Source organism: Danio rerio, chromosome 25, assembly GCF_049306965.1.
Source record: "Danio rerio strain Tuebingen ecotype United States chromosome 25, GRCz12tu, whole genome shotgun sequence".
Taxonomy (NCBI): domain Eukaryota; kingdom Metazoa; phylum Chordata; class Actinopteri; order Cypriniformes; family Danionidae; genus Danio; species Danio rerio.
The window spans coordinates 1,392,501-1,411,653 of NC_133200.1; the positions used below are offsets into that span (position 1 = coordinate 1,392,501).

Here is a 19,153-nt window from a genome sequence, read left to right on the forward strand (position 1 = left end):
TACTGAAATATTTTTTGTGTAATTGTTTTATGTGGAATATTATTGGTTTTGGTTAATATTATCTTCATTACTTGATATATGACTTAATAGTATTAGTTACCACTGATTCTTTTAAGTGTAATATCTTATATAATAGTTTGTATGCTTATGTATTGTGGCTGTTTCCTTTTATAGATTGGTTGGATTTATGTGACTTATTTCACTTACTTAATTTATTGATTTTGTCTTGTGGTTTTGTGTTTCTGTGTTTTGTGTGTTATGGCAGTCATTACATAAGCAATTTCCTGCGGGATCAATAAAGTTTTCTAAGTCTAAGTAAGTATAAACATACTTTTAATTAGTATATTTATAGCGTAAAACCATCAAACTTTTATTTAACACAAAAATAACAATGCACTAAAAATGTATTTGCGGGTATTTAAGTGTATTTAATTGCATTTAATTATATTTTTTTTTCACCTGGTCATCATACACCCACTTTAAAGTATACTACAGTCATTTACAGTAAATACTAGTGTCTTTAGCCATACTGACACTGACAGCTCCAATAGAGAGAGAGATGTTGCACCATCAGCTCAAATGTGGCTAGAGTTGATTTGCATGTGTGGGCGATATACACTGCATCACCCTGATTGAGCTCATGTGCATGTGTTGTGCGATATGTCCTGATATTGATTGTTAGTGGACAGACTAACAAGTCGTTCAAGCATTCCACTGACTGGTATATTAAATAAATGTGCAAATCAGCAGTTCTTCACATGCCTGCCAGTGACTGTAAGAGGAAGCGATGGGGATTTGGCATGTGGGTCACGCCCAGCGTGGGGGTTGGATATGGAGTTTGGTTCAGATGTGGTTTCCAGAAGAATCTCAGGCACACAAAATCAGCACAAACCCAAAACCACAACAGACTGCCATCTGTTTTGATTAGGAGAATGTGTTACGTATGCAGGCTTTGGAGAGTCACGCGTGTTCTCAAATGCAGACGTGTGGTGCGTTGGGAAATGATGTGAGCTTCCATTGAATAGAAGACAGTTTGCAGAGCTGTAAAATGAAAGCCAGCCATCATCATCACGCACTACAGAAAGGGCAACGATGCATGTTTCTTCAACACCTTCAGCTACTGATTTGCTTTCGAAGCGCGCCTATGCAAAGCCCCAATGTGTGCGGCAGCTGTGTGTTCAATTGTGTTTGTCCAAGCCAATAAATTTACGACAAACACATGCTACAACTGAGGCCAAGGTTCCCCCGCGCAATTTCAAGCCCTCCGATTCTGCAGATCATGAGCTAAACCCATTCCAAACATCTCTCGTCATGCCTTCAGAAATACACACTCTCCTCAATCTCCAGGGGAAGCTCTGACAAGCCAGGAACGCAGGCTACGGCTTCAGCGCACGAGATTGGAAAAGACCGACACTGCAATGATTTGTTTTGCTGCAATATATATTGCGATATGAATGTAATGTCACCAGATGACTTGAATTACTGATTTTATATGGACTGGGATGACGTCACAGGACAGTTCAGCTGCACAAATGAATGAGACAGTGCAAGTATGAGAGAATAAACTGAATAATCAAATGTAAATACCACTGCACAGTCTGCATGGCATTAAATCTTTGGGAAAACTACAATTTCCTGTACACAAATGGTTTAAATGCACAGTTTTATACGTTACGGCTTTGATTACACTCAAATTTCCTAATGGATGAATAAGCTGAAACTGAACTCGACATTGCATATTCTGCCATGTGACTATTGCAGATTTGCACATTACGATGTCAACGGTGAAAAGAGTTTCAACCTAGGCATGAGCCGGTAAAAGTTTCTGACAGTGCGATAACTTTGGATTAAAATACCACGGTTTCACAGCATTGTGATTACCGCTCTAAAATAAGCTCTTTTTAAATGTCTGATCAAAGAAACAACAAAATATTTAATTTTAGGAAACATTTATAATATTTTGGAGCAGTAAACATGCCAAGCTAAATGATTCAAATAAATCATTGACTTCTGCTCTCTAGAGAGGTTTTAAAAACACAGATTTATTCACAGCACATTTAAATAAACCTTAAATATAGGGCTGGATGATATGGCAAAAATTTATTTCATGATACCTAACCTGCCTAGTTAACCTAATTAACCTCGTGAAGCCTTTAAAAGTCGCTTTAAGCTGTATAGAAGTGTCTTGAAGAGTTATTAACACTATTATGATTAGAAATGTGCTGAAGAAATCTCTCTGTTACACAGAAATTGGGGAAATAAATAAACAAGCGGTCTAATAATTTAGGGGGGCTAATAATTCTGACTTCAACTGCATATATATATATATTAGGGGTGTCACGATTTCGATTTTTATTCGAAATCGATCGAAATTTATGGTCAATTTTGATTATCGAATCGAAAAATAGAATTGTTGATGCTGCCACGCCCCCATGTCACGTCAGCTTGGCTTGCCAAGCGGGGAAAAAACAGGCTTGTTGAAGTGCTTGTTAAACTGCAGAAGCAGGAGACCCGTCGACAGAGCTTAAACCCTCTCCTCTTTCAATGAAGTCGCCGGTGTGGAAGCATTTTGGATTTCCAGTGAGTTATGTTGACAACGTTCGTGTTGTCGACAAAAAAAACACAGTTTTGCAAGCTCTGCTTTGTACGTATTAGGGTTCGTCCGATAGACAACACTGGCATCGCGATCCTCCGCCCACCCCCGTTGCAAATCCGCTGGCGAAAAGTACACACTCAGGCCCTGTTCACACTGTCTTTGTTTTTAAATGGCATTTTAGAACGACAACGATTTGACATCCACAGTGGCGTGTAGCATTTCTGAGCAGCCCTCCTTCCTCTCTACCTCTGAAAATGCACATCACGTGACCACACAGACACACACACACACAGCCATGCGCTCCAGACAGCAGGTCCAGGCAGTCAGAGGACTGCTTCAATCTTTCACTCACTTGTACTTAGTCATTTTAGCGAACACCTCAGATACTGTTGGCTGGTTCCTGTTGGTTGTGCGTCTTTTTTAGCGACGTCATTATAACGACACAGATCACTGCCTATTCACGAGTCCCGCAGAAAAAGTGATTGACAGGTGGTAATTATGTGTGTATCTTGCCTTTATTCATTTACTGTATGATTTGTTTATGGGTAAATCACAGACCATGCAGGTCAGGTAGTTTAAACGGTAGACTACAAATAATTAATTGGTCTTTAATTAATTAATTATTCATAATCGAAAATCGAATCGTGCCTTTAGAATCGAAAATGTAATCGAATCGAGGATTTGGAGGATCGTGACACCCTTAATATAAATATATATATATTCCAAAGCTTCAATATATTGTTTAAAGCTTTTTTTCCCCTCGCAGTAACATGACTGGATGGAGTTATTATCAACACAATCTTGCGAACTGTGTAATTCTTTCTGGCGGTGGCCCACCCAAGGTCTGAACAAAAGAAGAGAGACATTCTGGCTGAGGGTTTATTAACCGGCTGGCAGCGAATGTGAAAACTGCAGTCCAACGAGGAGATGTGAAAGGCTGGCAAACTAAATCCCAGCTGGATGGTGACAGGGAGCAATGAACCCAACAAAACAACCACTGCAGCAGTGCCGTGACGGATGTCTACCACCATCCCACTGACACCCCGATGGAAATATCATAAAAATGGAACAAAACAAAAATACAAGACTTTCCTACTTCCCATGCAGACACGAGAGAGAGAGAGAGACTGAATCATCTATGAAAAAACCCAACAGTCACGATCCTGCCATCCTGGCATTAAAATAACAGCTCACCCACAACTCAAAACTCTCTAAAGCCAGTACAAACACATACTCGGTTAATTCTGAAGTGGAAAACAAAAGATGATGTTTAAATCTATACATGAGCCAATTTTCATTCAATCACCCAAATGAACACCACCGCCGTAAGACAGCGCAATCGATCCATCTGGCCTCTCCAAGTGTGAATTCAGAGCCCTGACGCTGGTTCAGTAACAACAGAAGTGTCGTTTTTGGAGGAAAATGTGCAAACTGCTCTTCAAAAAGTTTAATGCGAAGACAAAGTGTGATTGAACAAATGTATCAACAGTAAAAACGATTATGCACCAATCTGCAAATGCACCACTGACCCGTAATGGAAAGACTTGTTAGCAGATTTGGTTCAATTAAGTATAACTAAATTCCAATTGTTCTGTTATTGTGGTTCATTAGACATAAATATTATTAGACATATATATTATTATAATGATGAATACCAATACTGGTCAATAGCATACAGTACTAGTTAGTAGGGCTGCACAATATATCATTTTAGCATCGATATCGCAATCGCAGGATATGCAATGTGGAGTCAGGATTATAGTTGACCAACATATCAGAACACATGAACATTTTGGAGTCATTTCAGTTTAACCATATTAAAGTGAAAGATTATCAGTTGCTTGTGTTTTTAAGCCTGTGTAAACATTTGAAGTGAGTTTAAAGCATTTGGGCAGACGGATTTATTTAACACAGATTAATCGTATTTAATTATTTGCACAATAAAGAATATAGAGCTTGATTTTATATTTAATAATTTTATTTCTGTACCAGTATACTGTTATGCTGTGTTCACACCTAACGCGGAACGCGCGGATAAATCGCGCTATTCGCGCGTAAATTGCAGCGTAAATATTTAAGGTTACTCGCTTCACTCGCGCGTCAAATCCGCTTCATTGGCGTGTCAAATAAACTTCAGAACAGACGCGGATTCGCGTGATGGGCAGGGCTTCTGTCTGCCTGGTGACTGTAGCTTCGTTGCTAAATGGCTAACATGGATTTTATGAAGAAAATAACAGTGTTTGTGTGCTTTATGAAGGCTGAAAAACAGCGTCGATATGTTTAGGACCGTGTCTGAGTCCACTACATGCTTTCAGAGGTGCATCCAGCTGTGTGAGCTCATAAACTCCTCCAGAAACTTAACCTGGATCACGAAGACTTTCAGCGATGCTTCTGACTGAGCCAAGCCCAGTTTGATGACTTGTTGTCGATGTCGCCTGGAGGATTTCCCCTGGGACACCATCAACAGGTTCTACAACACAATCACACCCCCACAAGAGCAAGCTTCTGATTGGTTAATGCGTCAACCGCGCAAAACGCTCAATTCGCACCGCGCCATTCGCGCGTATCATGCCGAATCGTATTGTGTTCTAGACTTGCTATACTTTATTTATTTTGTTTATTTTATTGTGCACTCCTTTACAAAATCATGTAAAATTATCTGAAATGTAGTTTTACATGTATGTATATTAGAGCTGCACAATTAATCGAAAAAAGATCGTGATCTCGATTCGACCCTCAAGACGATCTTAATTCTTAACGATAGACACACGCGTTTACTTTAGTGAACAGAACCTGCTTATACTTTGATTAACAGGTAATAAAGTTGTTAATAATATTCACTTTGATCTTTAGAGAGTCTTGCGAAGTATGAACAAACGGCAGTGAAAATAACGACAAAAGCACGCACATCATTTAAATAATCATATCGCATTTTAGAGTTACGATTGCGACAAGCATTTGATGTTTTTTCTTTCATAGAGAACACACAGCTGTGCATGAAAATAAATGTTTACAGTGTCAGTATAACTACTCTAGCCTATTTAATGTTGATTTTATCAGTGAATTAAATGGTCTAAAATGTTGTCAATGACAGATTGCAAGCATATCTATAGGCCTATATCTCAAACATAATTCAACATCAGAATTATTATAGGCAGAATATATTTATTAATAGAAACCGGTAGACCTGCACATAATTTTATTATTGCTGTTTTACCATATGTTTGAGAAAAAACAATAATAATTGGCGACTTATATTAAGCTTTATTTTACATCTACAGAATCGTGAGAAAATCTTGATCTTTATTTTAAGCACAAAAATAAAATAAAATTTGCGACTGTCATTTATATATATGTATATTTATATATATAAATATAAATCGTAGAAAATGTAAATATCGCAATGTATTTTTCCAATATCTAGCTAGTTTTTCTCCTCCAAATCAATACTATCAAATCATGGACTAGATTCATTTAACATTCAACTTTCCAACCACAAGTGAACAATCTGAACCATCTTCAAAGGCAAATCTTTTGCCATTCAACATTTCCTTTAACAACAGTAACTTTAACCCTTAGACTGCCCACTCTACCAAATGGTTGACCATGTTTTGACTGATTTAATTAATGACTGTTAAAGTCATTTAATAATCCTGATGCACTACTACACTTGACGTTGGTTTTATTGTAAAAAAACAAAACAAAACAAAAAACAAGAAAGCATGTTAAATGAGAATCTGAAATATTTTTATGGCATACTGCAAAAAAATAAAGATGGTTTAGTGTTAAAAATGTTTTATTTTGAATATTGTTTAAAACAAATTGGCTTGAAACTCATATTTTAAGTTTTCAATTTCGGTATTTTATCATAAAAATATTTGCTTGGCATTGTTTTGGAAGCTCAGCTATTTACATTAAAATGAAACAGGCCATACAAGCGTATTTCGTGTCTTCCATTTTTAGATTCGGTCTTAAAAATGCCAGTTTGCATGTCAAATTAACCACTCACTTTTTGGTTTGAACCAAAACAAAACGAGAGTGAACACAAAAGAGAATGAGCAAGAGGCGACACACAATAGAACGTTCCATTGCAACAGCAGCGCCCAGCAACAGCCCCGGATTCTGCCATTTTGGAGTGAAATCGATCGGCTGTCCATTGGATTGGATTGCTGTCGCAATGGCAAGCAGCTTGTTTTTTTATTTATTTATTCAAGCGTAATTAAAGCTGAGATACAACCTGAAAGACGACAATACAACACTTACTATCACAAGCATCAGCACTTTTAATAGTTTATTTTACAGACTTATAACTTGCTGTTGTTCTAGTACAGTGGTTCTTAAACTTTTTTCATCAAGTACCACCTTTAGAAAAAAATTGTCCGTCCAAGTACCACCAAAATGAGCAGTATTTAAATACAGTAGCGTAGTAGGCCCAGAAAAGCAGCTACAACTCTGCACAGTTAAAAAAACGTGGCAGATTACCTCAGAAATATAGGCTTTATGTCTTATATGGCATATTATTTACATTATTTTTGATAAATTTTGAAATGTGTGTAGCATGTACATGACATATTTCATTCCTCCGTCTACCACTAGAAGGAAGTCCATGTACCACTAGTGGTACATGTACCACAGTTTGAGAACCACTGTTCTATTAGAACTTTCATTCCAAAACGACTGCCGCGCCATCTAGTGGCTGTTTCCCAAATTGCACTAGAGTGTCGCCTCTTGGTGATTCTATGCTTTTTGGTGAACATAATAAAACTTGGCCACAAGCATGAAGCACTATGTGACTAGAACTGCACAGCTTGCTAAAGTACAGCAGAAATGCAAGGAAAGTGGAGTGTTTAGACTGAGAGCCAAGGCTGTTCAAGCTAATCAGAAGAACCTTTAGTCTGAGCTAGAAATCAAAAACAAAACCTGTCAAAGCACTTTTATAGAGAGCTGAATGCTATTTGAGAAATTATCTTCTTTTTTTTACATTCCAATCAATCCAAGGTCTGTTCATGCGTAAATCAAGACATACGCTTATCAAGAACAACTGCTTAACTTGCACAACTTTAATATAGCAATGTTCATTTGTGCAGTATGGTGCAGCCCTAATAAATAATCCAATTTAACCAATAAATAATCCAATTTTCTGACAACACATCCTATATTTCCTGGTGAAAATGGGCTGTATTTTATATTTCAGAGCATCCCAAACATCATTTTGTCATTCGCTCTTGATTATAAGACAAGTTTGAACTACTCCCAGTGAATCAGCCAACCAGAAAGACCAGGTCTGAACAAAGCCATTCACAAAAACAACCCTTCCCATCCATTCCAGCAGAAATATGGCGGCCTGTCTGAGAAATACGGCCAAAGGAAAAGCAGGATTAGTGCTATTGAGCTGTTAGATGTCATCAGAGCCTCAATAAAAGTGTTGAGTGAACTCCAGAAAGGTCTTTTTAGAGAGCTGAAGGATCTTTTCCCTGCGGCTCTGACCTTCTTCATCTCCTCATCTGTTTGTGTTTTATCCTCCTCTACAAAGAGACCTGCTCCTTAAAGCAAGAAACCCACAGCAGATGACACATCCACTGCCAACACAGCAGACAAATCACTGACAAACGCAACCTTCAGCATTCAGCCGGAGAAATTCAACCACTTCTACAATATTCTTTCTTAAAAGCATGACAGGAATTTAACGCAGGCAATGCATTCTTGAGGAGAGTGCTTTAAGACATTGTTTCACAGAATCCATTATGATGAAATACATTAAAGGGATCGTTCACGAAAAATTGTCCAATTTACGTCGGCGGCAGTGGTGTAGTGGTTAGTGTGTCGACACATGCACTCCAGTGTTCACGGGGACCCGAGTTCGATACCGCCTAGCGGTCCTATGCCGATCCTTCCCCTCTCTCTGCTCCCCATGCTTTGTCAATTTCTCTACTGCCCTATCTAACAAAGGTGAAAAGCCCAAAAAAAGTTATTTAAAAAAAATAAATAAATAATATATATATATATATATATATATATATATATATATATATATACACACATATACAATTTACAATTAACAAATACAGGGTGGCCTAGTGGCTCAGTGGTAGCACTGTGGCCTCACAGCAAAAAGGTTGCTGGGCCAACTTTACTGAACTCAATTATAGAGGTGTAACGATACACCAAAGTAGGGCTGGGCGATATGACAAAAAAAAGGAATCTAGGTTTTTCATAAAGCTTGACCGATTAATGATAGATTTTTTTTTTGTCTAACCAGTAGGGCTGCTCGATTATGGTAAAAATCATAATCACGATAATTTTGGTCATAAGTGTAATCACGAATATTCAAAACGATTACTGATGAAGTCAAAATTATTCGTCCTAATGTGAATTTATTTTTATATATAAATATTTCCCAAATGATGTTTAACAGAGGTTTTTTTTACAGTATTTCCTATAATTTTTTTTCTTCAGGAGAAAGGCTTATTTGTTTTGTTTCAGCTAGAATAAAAGCAGGTTTGAATATTTTGAAATCTATTTTAATAGCTCGATATTATTAGCCCCTTTAAGCATAGATGTTTGATTGTCTGCAGAAGAAACTACTGTTAAACAATGACTTGTCTATTTACCCTAATTAAGCCTTTGAATGTCACTGTAAGCTGAGTATCTTAAAAAACATCTAGTAAAATATAATGTGCTGTCATCATAGCAAAGATAAAAGAAATCAGTTTTTAGAAATGAGTTATTAAATCTGTTATGTTTAAACTGTGCTTTAAGCATCTTCACTGTATTTTTGATTTTGTTATTGATTAATGATAAAAACAGTCGGCAGCAGCAGGAATATCGCACACTGTCACTTTAAGAATAGTGCGGCTCTGATATGGTTTCTCTTTCTCGTGTCTTTTGATTCTCAACTTGTTTGTTTATTAAACAAATGAGGGTTAATATGAATAATCACTAAACACCGCGCTCTGACACAAATGTGCATGTATTTGACCATTAAAGCGCTCACATTAAGATGCCGTTAGATGTGTGTGCACTCTGCTGTCCGAGGCTAAGCATGGGGCGCGGGCAAACACACACACACACACACGCGCTACCTGTCCGAGGCTAAGCATGGCGCACACACACACAACAGCATGTGCTCTTTTGTGCTTTTAAAAATATGATGCGCATCCCGTGCTGCAAAAGTTACATTACACATGCTTTTAGTCATTTTCACATGGAACTGAGCTTTGCAGAGGCAAAGAGTTTTAACACGTGTACAACTGGAAAGTGGCGGTACGTGATGGGATAATCGTTTATCTCGGTTAATGGTTTTTCATAATCGTTACAAGCCAAAATCGAAATCGGATTTTCAATTAATCGCACAGCCCTAGTAACTAGTCAAGTTAAAACATTACAACAACATGACTGAAGTAACATTCTCTTTATAAGTAACCTAAAAACCAACTGATTAAGGAGCATTGTATTTTTAATGGCCATGCCGTACATGAATTGGTCGACAAGGTATAAATAAATGCAAATTCACGAGTTAAATGTTGCAGAAGATTGAAATAAAATATCAAGTAAATATTGTGCAATTTGAATGAAACAATAAATACTTCTGTTCTTAATCTATAGTGAGAAAGTACCCATTTTAACCAATGTAAACATTACATCTGTCAACTCAAAAAGTTAAAGGTGCAGTAGGTGATCTTCCACACTGCTAACAGCTTAGCATAAATCTCTGAATCACAGTCCCTCCCCTGCCGTCTAGAGCCACGCCTCCTGAAACACGAGCACAGCAGAAAAAAACCTCTCTCATGTGTTCAAAGTGACTAGTGCTTGTCCGGCAGCGAGCTACCCAAACTGACATGCTATTTCAGAGTGAATATGTAGAGTTGCATGGTAAACAATATAGGGACACTAGGCGGAATGTTTACTTGTGTTTTGTTGTTAAACTAATTAAAATCTTCATCAAGGTCTCTTATGAAGCTGAAAATAGTCTTATCAATCTTTCATCAAAAGATTTTAGTAGCTGAACAACGCTTCTTTTTGTGGCTTGAACAACAAGCACCGCAATCATTTTTGGTGATGCAATATACTCACCAGCCACTTTATTAGGTACAACTTACTAGTATTGGGTCGGGCCCCCTTTTACCATTAGAACTGCCTCAAACCTTCATGGCGTAGATTCAACAAGCTACTGGAAATAATCCAATACTCCATATTGTCATGATAGCATTACGCAGTTGCTGCTGATTTGTCGGCTGCACATCCATGATGCCAATCTCCCGTTCCACCACATCCCAAAGCTGCTCTATTTGATTGAGATCTGCTGACTGTGGAGGCCATTTGAGTACAATGAACTTACTATCAGGTTCAAGAAACCAGTCTGAGATGATTGAGCTTCATGACATCAGAAGTAGCCATCAGAAGATGGAAACATTGTGGCCATAAAGGGATGGACAGTGCTAGCAACAATACTCAGGCCATTCTCCTCTGACCTGTGGCATCAACAAGTCATTTGCGCCCACAGAACTGCCGCTCACTGGATATTTCCTCTTTGCCCTAGAGATGGTAGTGCGTGAAAGTCTCAGTAGATCAGCAGTTTCTGAAATACTCAGAGCAGCCCGTCTGGCAGCAACAACCATGCCCCGTTTAAAGTCTCTTAAATCCCCTTTCTTCCCCATTCTGATGCTCAATTTGACCTGCAGCAGATCATCTTGACCATGTCTACATGCCTAAATGCACTGAGCTGCTGCCATGTGAAATTTGTGTTAACAAGCAGTTGGACAGGTGTACCTAATAAAGTGGCCGGTGAGTGTTTATCGCCCATACATAAAAACAAATTCTAGCAACATCTCCATTGGAGGTTTCAGCGCCAGTGTGGTTAAAAAAACCACTATAGTTTTTACTATTACTACTAATCTGTTACTAATTTCTAGTTCTATTTACCATTACTGGTTTATTTTATTTTTTATTTTTTTTGGTTAAGGACATATATCATCACATTCTGATTATAATGGCTAATTATTAATTGTTGCATTTAATATTCGTAAGAATGAAATATGATGTGTTCTTTGGAAAAGTTTACGTGCATTTTGATATAATATTATCATTCTAAATGAGTGGCATAAAGTGGTCTTAAAATGACAATAATATAATTTATCGCAAAATATTTTGGTGCAATATATCGTACGAGAAATTATAGATATCAGGATTAAACACTGAAAGTTTAAATAACTAATTATTCATCATGGTCATGATATCAGTCAACATTGTGCATGCTCATGACCATGATATATTGAGTTATTGAATACCAGCGTGCGTGTAAAATGAGCATAAGAGGATGAAGCGGGAGCTGTGAATCCGACTCTCATCATTTAGCTGAAGCGCAGAGCGACTGCCGGAGGAAATTAAATCGAGAGCGTTTCTGACCGCCGACTGAACCCGTGACTGACAGGAAAGAGAAGCGAGGGAGAGGAAGTGGGAAAGAAAAGTGAAGCGAGGGATGGAAGAAACTGATTACTTAGTCACTGTAGGATCTGCCAGTTCTTGATTATATATACTTGTATACAGCTGAAATTATTCGCCCTACAGTTAATTATTTTTAAATATTTCCCATATTATGTTTAACAGAGCAAGGCATTTTTCCTCAGTATTTCCTATAATATTGTCTCTTCATATAATGACATATTGCCAGAACAGGCTTGCTCATTTACATGCTGCATGAGTTTCCCGAATGTTCGGCTGGTCTCTGCAAGTGGATGTGTTGTGGAAAGTCTTCCGAGTCGCAGTGGGAGTTCAGAAAGCGTTCGCTCAGGAGAACATATGCCAGATCACCACCGGTTTATTTACACTCTAATTAGAGCGATCCCATGAGGACCGCGAGAGGAGAAACTCTTTGAGGGGCGCCGATGGTTTGCGGACGATCACAGATAAACGGCTCTGACAAAGACTGAACTTAGATCAGGCCTCTGTTTGGAAAGAGTCAAGACATCAGCCTCTGCGTAATTAAAATAACAATTACAATAGAGCAATCAGAACATCGTCTTAAAGAAACACTCCAAGGCTAATTTTAAAGTTAAGACTTAAAGGGTCACGAAACACCAGAACACATGTGTTGAGCTGTTGACAGTGGTATATGTGTCCCACACTGCTAAAAACACTATTAGGACACCTATATTTCACTAAAAAGTGTAAATTGGTTGTTTTTGCGTTATTTCAAGCAAATTCGTACTTCCGGTTTGAAACGAATGTTTGAAGCTGCGTCACGGTCATGACATAATAGCGTGTATTCCAGCGTGCAGACTGGACGTCTGTGCCAGAGTGTGTCTTATTACGTCTTACAGTGTGATGCATTAATACATGAGTAAGGCTTGGTTCAAACCAATCAGCGCGCTCTATTGTGCAACTTCATTAATATTCATTACTGTCACAGTGTTTAGACGGCAGAGACGCCACGTTGTGTTGGCAAAAAAAGCGTGAATTGTTGCTTTTATAGTTTGCTGCAGTGAAGTTTTGTTTTCATTTTCTCTCTGTGACAGCGCAGCTGGAGTCACGTGTGGATTAACAGTGTACGCGACGCTCGACAACAATAACTTACGTGTCTAAGGAGGATTATTGTTTACCTGAGAGCTGTTCTCATCTGCAAACGCTGAGATCCGGATTCGCTGCTCGTCTCCTCTTAATAAAGACGCGGCTCTAGTTGCTGGTGATTGTCCTGTCTCTACAGATTTGGTAAGTGAGTGATCAGTGCTCTTTGTTTATTCAGTTTGTTCGTATCGAACTAAGTTAACTATTGCACCGAGTGTAAACATGTTAGAACAACAACCAAACTTTAACCTCGTGTAGGATTTTCACCGCATTTAGTGACCGGAATAACACACGCGGCTTTCTGACACTACCTGCCGTGTGCATCTAAGTTTCCGGGAAATGCAGAGGTTTCTTTTTTCTCATTCGCCGTGCGGTATCAAACATTGCATGAAAAATACACGCTTAGAGCAGCTCCTCCAATCAAATATCTTGTTTGTCGCGAGGGGCATGAATGAATTCCCTGAATGAAAGAGCCAAACTGCAGTTAAAGTCCACCATTTAATCATTTGGCATATAGTTCGACTACAGATGTCCATGTAAACACAGTCACATTTTACGCTGTGGTTGTGTGTTTTGACTCTGAAATTCAGCGCACCCAAATAGACACTCCCACACCAAGCCTCTTTTCTTCCTCCGACACTCCTCCCTAAACAGAGCTGGACACGCCCACTTTTCTGTCTTTTCCCAAGGTAGAGGTGTGAAAACACCCTGCTGAAGCGAGGGGGTTTCATGCCCCTTTAAAGAGTTGAGTTTTACTAATTTTTTACTCAATTGAAATGAATCCGATTGGATCATTAGCATCTCACTCAAAAAAAAAAAAAAAGACTTCAATAATTTTCTTTTTATTTCAATAAAAAGTTTTCAATAAGTTTTCTATTTAAGCTTGACTCTTCTTTAGGGCTGAGCAATTGCACAATATATATCAAACGAACAAAATAAGGTTTATTGTTTCAATTATGCTCTATTGTTTATATATATATGTTTTTATGGGCCCTATTGGAATTACTTCGTTTCTTCTTATTATTATTCTTCCGCTTCCGGAGAGTGAATCACGATTTTGAGGCTCTAAACATGCCCGAAAACTCACGAAACGTTGCACACGCCTCAGGAGTGGCGATCATATACGTTTGTTATAGGTTTCGAAAGTGGGCATGGATAAATGACTCGGCAGCGCCACCAGTGCACTTTTGACGGACTGACCGCCGAGCTATGATTCACGCACACGTACGAAAATTGGCACACAGCTCAAATATGCCAAAACCTACCTGCCAAAAAAAGCTCACATATGCAAAATCTCAAACCCAACAGGAAGTGAGATATTTTTTACTTTCTATTCTCTGTATTTTAACAAACGCCTCCTAGAAATTTTATCCGATCGACACCAAAATTGGGTTGTCATCTAAACGCCTTGGCGATGTTAAATTGCGAAGATCTAGAGTTTTCGCAGAAGGCCGTGTCCGTGGCGTCCTCGCAAACTTTAACAAATTGCCATGAAACAGGAAGTTGTTCGAGCTGCCTCAAAATCCACACGTTTTAATAAGAGTCCTGACCTGAACACGTTTACATGCCAATATCCAGCTACAGTTATAGCGCCACCTGCTGGCAACAGGAAATTACATGTTTCACTCCTCCTACAAATTTAATCGTATCAGCACCAAATTTGGGTGGTGTTATTTGAAAGCTCTGGCGATGATATGTTGTGAAGATTTAAAGTTTTCGCCGAGGGGCGTGTCCGTGGCGGCATGACAAACCTTAATGATTCGCCATGGAACAGGAAGTACATATAACTCAGCCACACAATGTCCGATCTGCCGGAGACTTTACATGGTTGATAAAATTCCTCTCCTGAAGACATCCACATGCCGATATTGAGTCACAGTTATAGCGCCACCTGCTGACAGAAGGAAGTTTGGCATAAATCTGTGATTTTCTCAGATTTTTTTAATATATCAGCTTAAATTAATGTTGTTTGCTGTTCTGTCATCCTGAGGCCACCAGGTGGCAATGAGCCCGGGTGCGAGGTCCCTTTCATCGCTGCTTGCAGCTTTAATTTTATTTTTAATTCTTATGTTGGACCTGTGATTATTAAATTTCATAATTTATTAAACATTTAGATTTTTGCAGTTTTACAACAGTCTATAACACTTTATTTAGACATGCACGAATTCCCCTGCATTGAGCTTCTCCTCAGCTCTGTTTGTGGAATTGAGCCTGCGCTCCTTCAAGGTCTTGATCTTGTCCAGATAAGATCCAGACGAGCTCTACCTCAACATCAGTGCGGGAAGAAAAATAAACTATTTATCCCAACTGCTGCGTCGACTACTAAGTGCACGGCATGTCAGCACATGACAGCTCGAGTTAACATTTAAATTGAGTTCGCCGGTTCAATGACAGCTCGCGGCCTCTCGCTGGTCAGCCTGAACTGATCCCAGTCCAGTTCTGCATACAAACACCAGCACACATACACAAGAAAAAGGTCACTTTTAACACGTTAAAGATGCTGTTTGTACATTTTGATTTATTAGCAATTAAAACTGTGATCTACTGAGTTTTATTGAGTGAGTTTTTCACATTTGATATAAGATTTTTTTACTTGCGTCAGAAAAAGATCTGTGTAATATATTATATATATATATGTGTGTGTGTGTGTGTGTGTGTGTGTGTGTGTGTGTGTGTGTGTGTGTGTGTGTGTGTGTGTAGACTAAAGTTAAACTATAGTCGTTTAGTTTTAGTATACAAAAAATACATCAATTAAGATTTTAAAAAGTTAAACAAAATAAATAAATAAACAAATGTTAAAAGGTCAAACATTTCTAGAAGACTGACGTAAAGAAAATGAACAATCAGTCAAAACAAATGAGTGAAATTAATTAAGGGACAAAGCCATCAAGTAATTAACAGTTTTAATCAATTAAAGAGACTGTAGAAAAGAGCATTAATTAATTAGCGAATAAAACACGTTTAATTAAAACATACACATTTTAAAAAGCAGTTTTTTTAATTATCTGAAACCATAACATCCCCAAATTAAACGCTTATAACTGTGGTTAGAAAATTGCTAGATGGCTATATTGAATTATTTTTAATTCAGACATAGATCCCCATCTCATATCCGTCTATTTTACAAATCCCAAACCTGTGTCTTTCACTGTTACGCATTGTGCATGTACATTCAGCCATCTCTCAGCTTTCCAGGAAAAAAGAAAAGCACACTGATCCCGCCGGCAGCACTGAGGTGTGAACGAGGATGAAAAGCAGAGAATCACAGCAGTTCCTGACATGTTTTGACATCTCATGAATACAAACGCATTCAAGTGTCGCACCGCTGGATCCTGACAAACGCAAGCACACTGTTTACCAGCCAAACACACTGCGCCGTTCGCAGGTGCCAGGTGTTCATTTCACAGGATGATCGCTTCGCGGGCAGCATCAACACATGAGCGAGAGACGCTGTGTTAGTTTAGTGATTATATACACGTTTTACGGCCAACAGCTATTGGATTTGGAAACCATTTGGGAAGAACATTGAAATGCGGCTCTACAGGCATTCCAGAATAAACTACACCACACAGTGCATCCGCAAAGTACTGATAGCGCTTCACCTTTTCCACATTTGTTTACGTTACAGTTTTATTCCAAAATGGATTGAACTCATTTAAATCCTCAACATTCTACACACAATCCCCCATAATGACAATGTGAACAAAGAGTTTTTGAAATGGTTGCAGATTTATTACAAGTAAAAAAGCTGATAAATCAGATGTACATCAGTATTCACAGCCTTTGGCGTGAAGCTCTACAGTGAGCTCAGGTCCATTCTGTTTCCACTGATCATTCTCGAGATGTTTCAGCAGCTTCATTGGAGTTCACCTGTGCTCAATTCAGCATATGGACATGATCTGAAAAGGCTACACCTGTCTATATAAGAGCGCAGGGTTGACAGTGCATGTCAAAGCACAAACCAAGCATGAAGACAAAGGAATCGTCTGTAGACCTCCGAGGCAGGATTGTCTGGAGGCACAAGGCTGGGGAAGCTTACAGAAACATTTCTGCTGCTCTGAAAGTTCCAGTGAGCACAGCGGCCTCCATCATCCGTAAGTGGAAGATGTTTAACCACCAGGACCCTTCCTAGATGTGGCCGGCAATCTAAGCTGAGTGATCGGGGGAGAAGAGTCAGGGAGGTGATCAATAACCCGATGGTCACTCTGTCTGAGCTCCAGCGTTCTACTGTGGACAGAGGAGACCTTACAGAAGGACAACCATCTGTGCAGCAATCCACCAATCAGGCATCTGTATGGCAGAGCGGCCAGACGGAAGACACTCCCCGCCTGGAGTTTGGCATCTGAAGGACTCTGAGAGCATCAGAAACTAAACTCTCTGCTCTGATCAGACTCAAACTGAACTGTTTGGAGTGAACGCCAGGCGTTACGTTTGGAGAACAGCAGGCGGCGCTCATCACCAGGCTAACAGCATCCCTATAGTGCAGCATGGTGGTGTTGGCATCATGCTGTGGGGATGTGTTTCAGCAGCAGGAACTGAAGACTAGTTAGGATAGAGGGAAAGATGAATGCAGCGATGTACAGAGACATCCTGAATAAAGACCTGCACAAGAGTGCTCTCCACCTCAGACTGGGGCGACGCTTCATCTTCCGGCAGGACAATGACCCAAAGCACACCGACAAAATATCAATGGAGCAGCACAACAACAACTCGGGGAATGTGCTTGAGTGGCCCAGCCAGAGCCCAGACCTAAATCCTATTGAACATCTCTGGAGAGATCTGAAAATGGCTGTACACTGTCACTTCCCATCCAAGCTGGTAGAGCTTGAGAAGTCCTGCAAAGAGAAACGAGCAGAAATTCCCAAAGACAGCTGTGGCAAGCTTGTGTCATCATATTCAGAAAGACTTGAGTCTGCCAAAGGTGCATCAACAAAGTATTGAGCAAAGCCTGTGAATACTGATGTACATGTGATTTTACAGCTTTTTTATTTTGAATAAATTTATTCACATTGGCATTATGGGAGATTGTGTGTAGAATGTTGAGGAAATAAATGAATTTAACCCTTTTTAGAATAAGGCTGTAGCATAAATGTGGAAAAAGTGAAGCGAAGACTTTCCGGATGCACTGAATTTTAGCGCTGCTCTGTTCACTATGTTAAATGCTTGACTCTGATTGGTTTTTGAGCATTCTAATGTGTGCCAATATTGAATTTGTTCACACATTAGCATGTTTCTCAGCATTGGAACTCGTCATAGTTGGTAAACTCAGAGCACAGTGAATGGGAGAGGACAAGGAATCATGTTATTAAAGTCCTATTTGCTGAAATAGTGAGAGAAAAACTACAGGATGGTGTTATCAAGACTTTTAGAAAGAGAAAAACAACAGTGCGAGACTGATAACGGCAGCCAGAAGAGAGAATAACATCAGATTTACTGTCCTGCCCTCATACACACTGCATTACACACACGCGTTCATTAGTTTTGTTTTGTTTGTAATTTGATGCAGAGATGATGTAATACATATATAATTACATATAAATATACACACTTTAAAAAAACAATAATAATAATCATTGAAATATTAAAAACATTCATGGGTTTATGATTCTGATGACCGTTAAAGCGTCGTGACAGTCTTGTGAAGCGTGTGCAATGTCAGATTAACAATCACATTAAACTGTAGATCAAGCTACTTTCCTGATGTTTGCACGTCCTCCTGTTCTTCGACTCAAACTGCACACTTCACAGTGTTTACAGGCAGATTTAACACATTGACAGCAGCACATCTGCCTGCAACTCAATATCAGCAACTGACGGAGGTACGATGAAAACAAACACGCAAATTAGCACCATCTGCAAACGACAAGGAGCTCCGCTCGAAGACGAAACATTTCAGAGGACAAATTAAACACTTGTCAAGTGCCAAATGAGAATATAATTAGCTTTGGCCAATGCAGAAACTGAACTGTGGAGAGAAGATTTCAGCGAAGATAA

General features: G+C 39.0%; 1 protein-coding gene and 1 long non-coding RNA gene across 4 annotated transcripts in view; one reads left to right on the top strand and one right to left on the bottom strand.

The window, feature by feature from the left end:
• Positions 1-13,967, top strand: part of LOC141380866 (uncharacterized) — a 44,662-nt gene extending 30,695 nt beyond the window's left edge. Inside the window, exons 2-3 of the long non-coding RNA XR_012400177.1 lie at positions 266-315; positions 13,116-13,967. This is a non-coding gene — a long non-coding RNA (uncharacterized lncRNA). The remainder of the gene's footprint in view (positions 1-265; positions 316-13,115) is intronic.
• znf609a (zinc finger protein 609a) overlaps positions 1-19,153 on the bottom strand; it is a 180,762-nt gene that overhangs the window by 148,697 nt on the left and 12,912 nt on the right.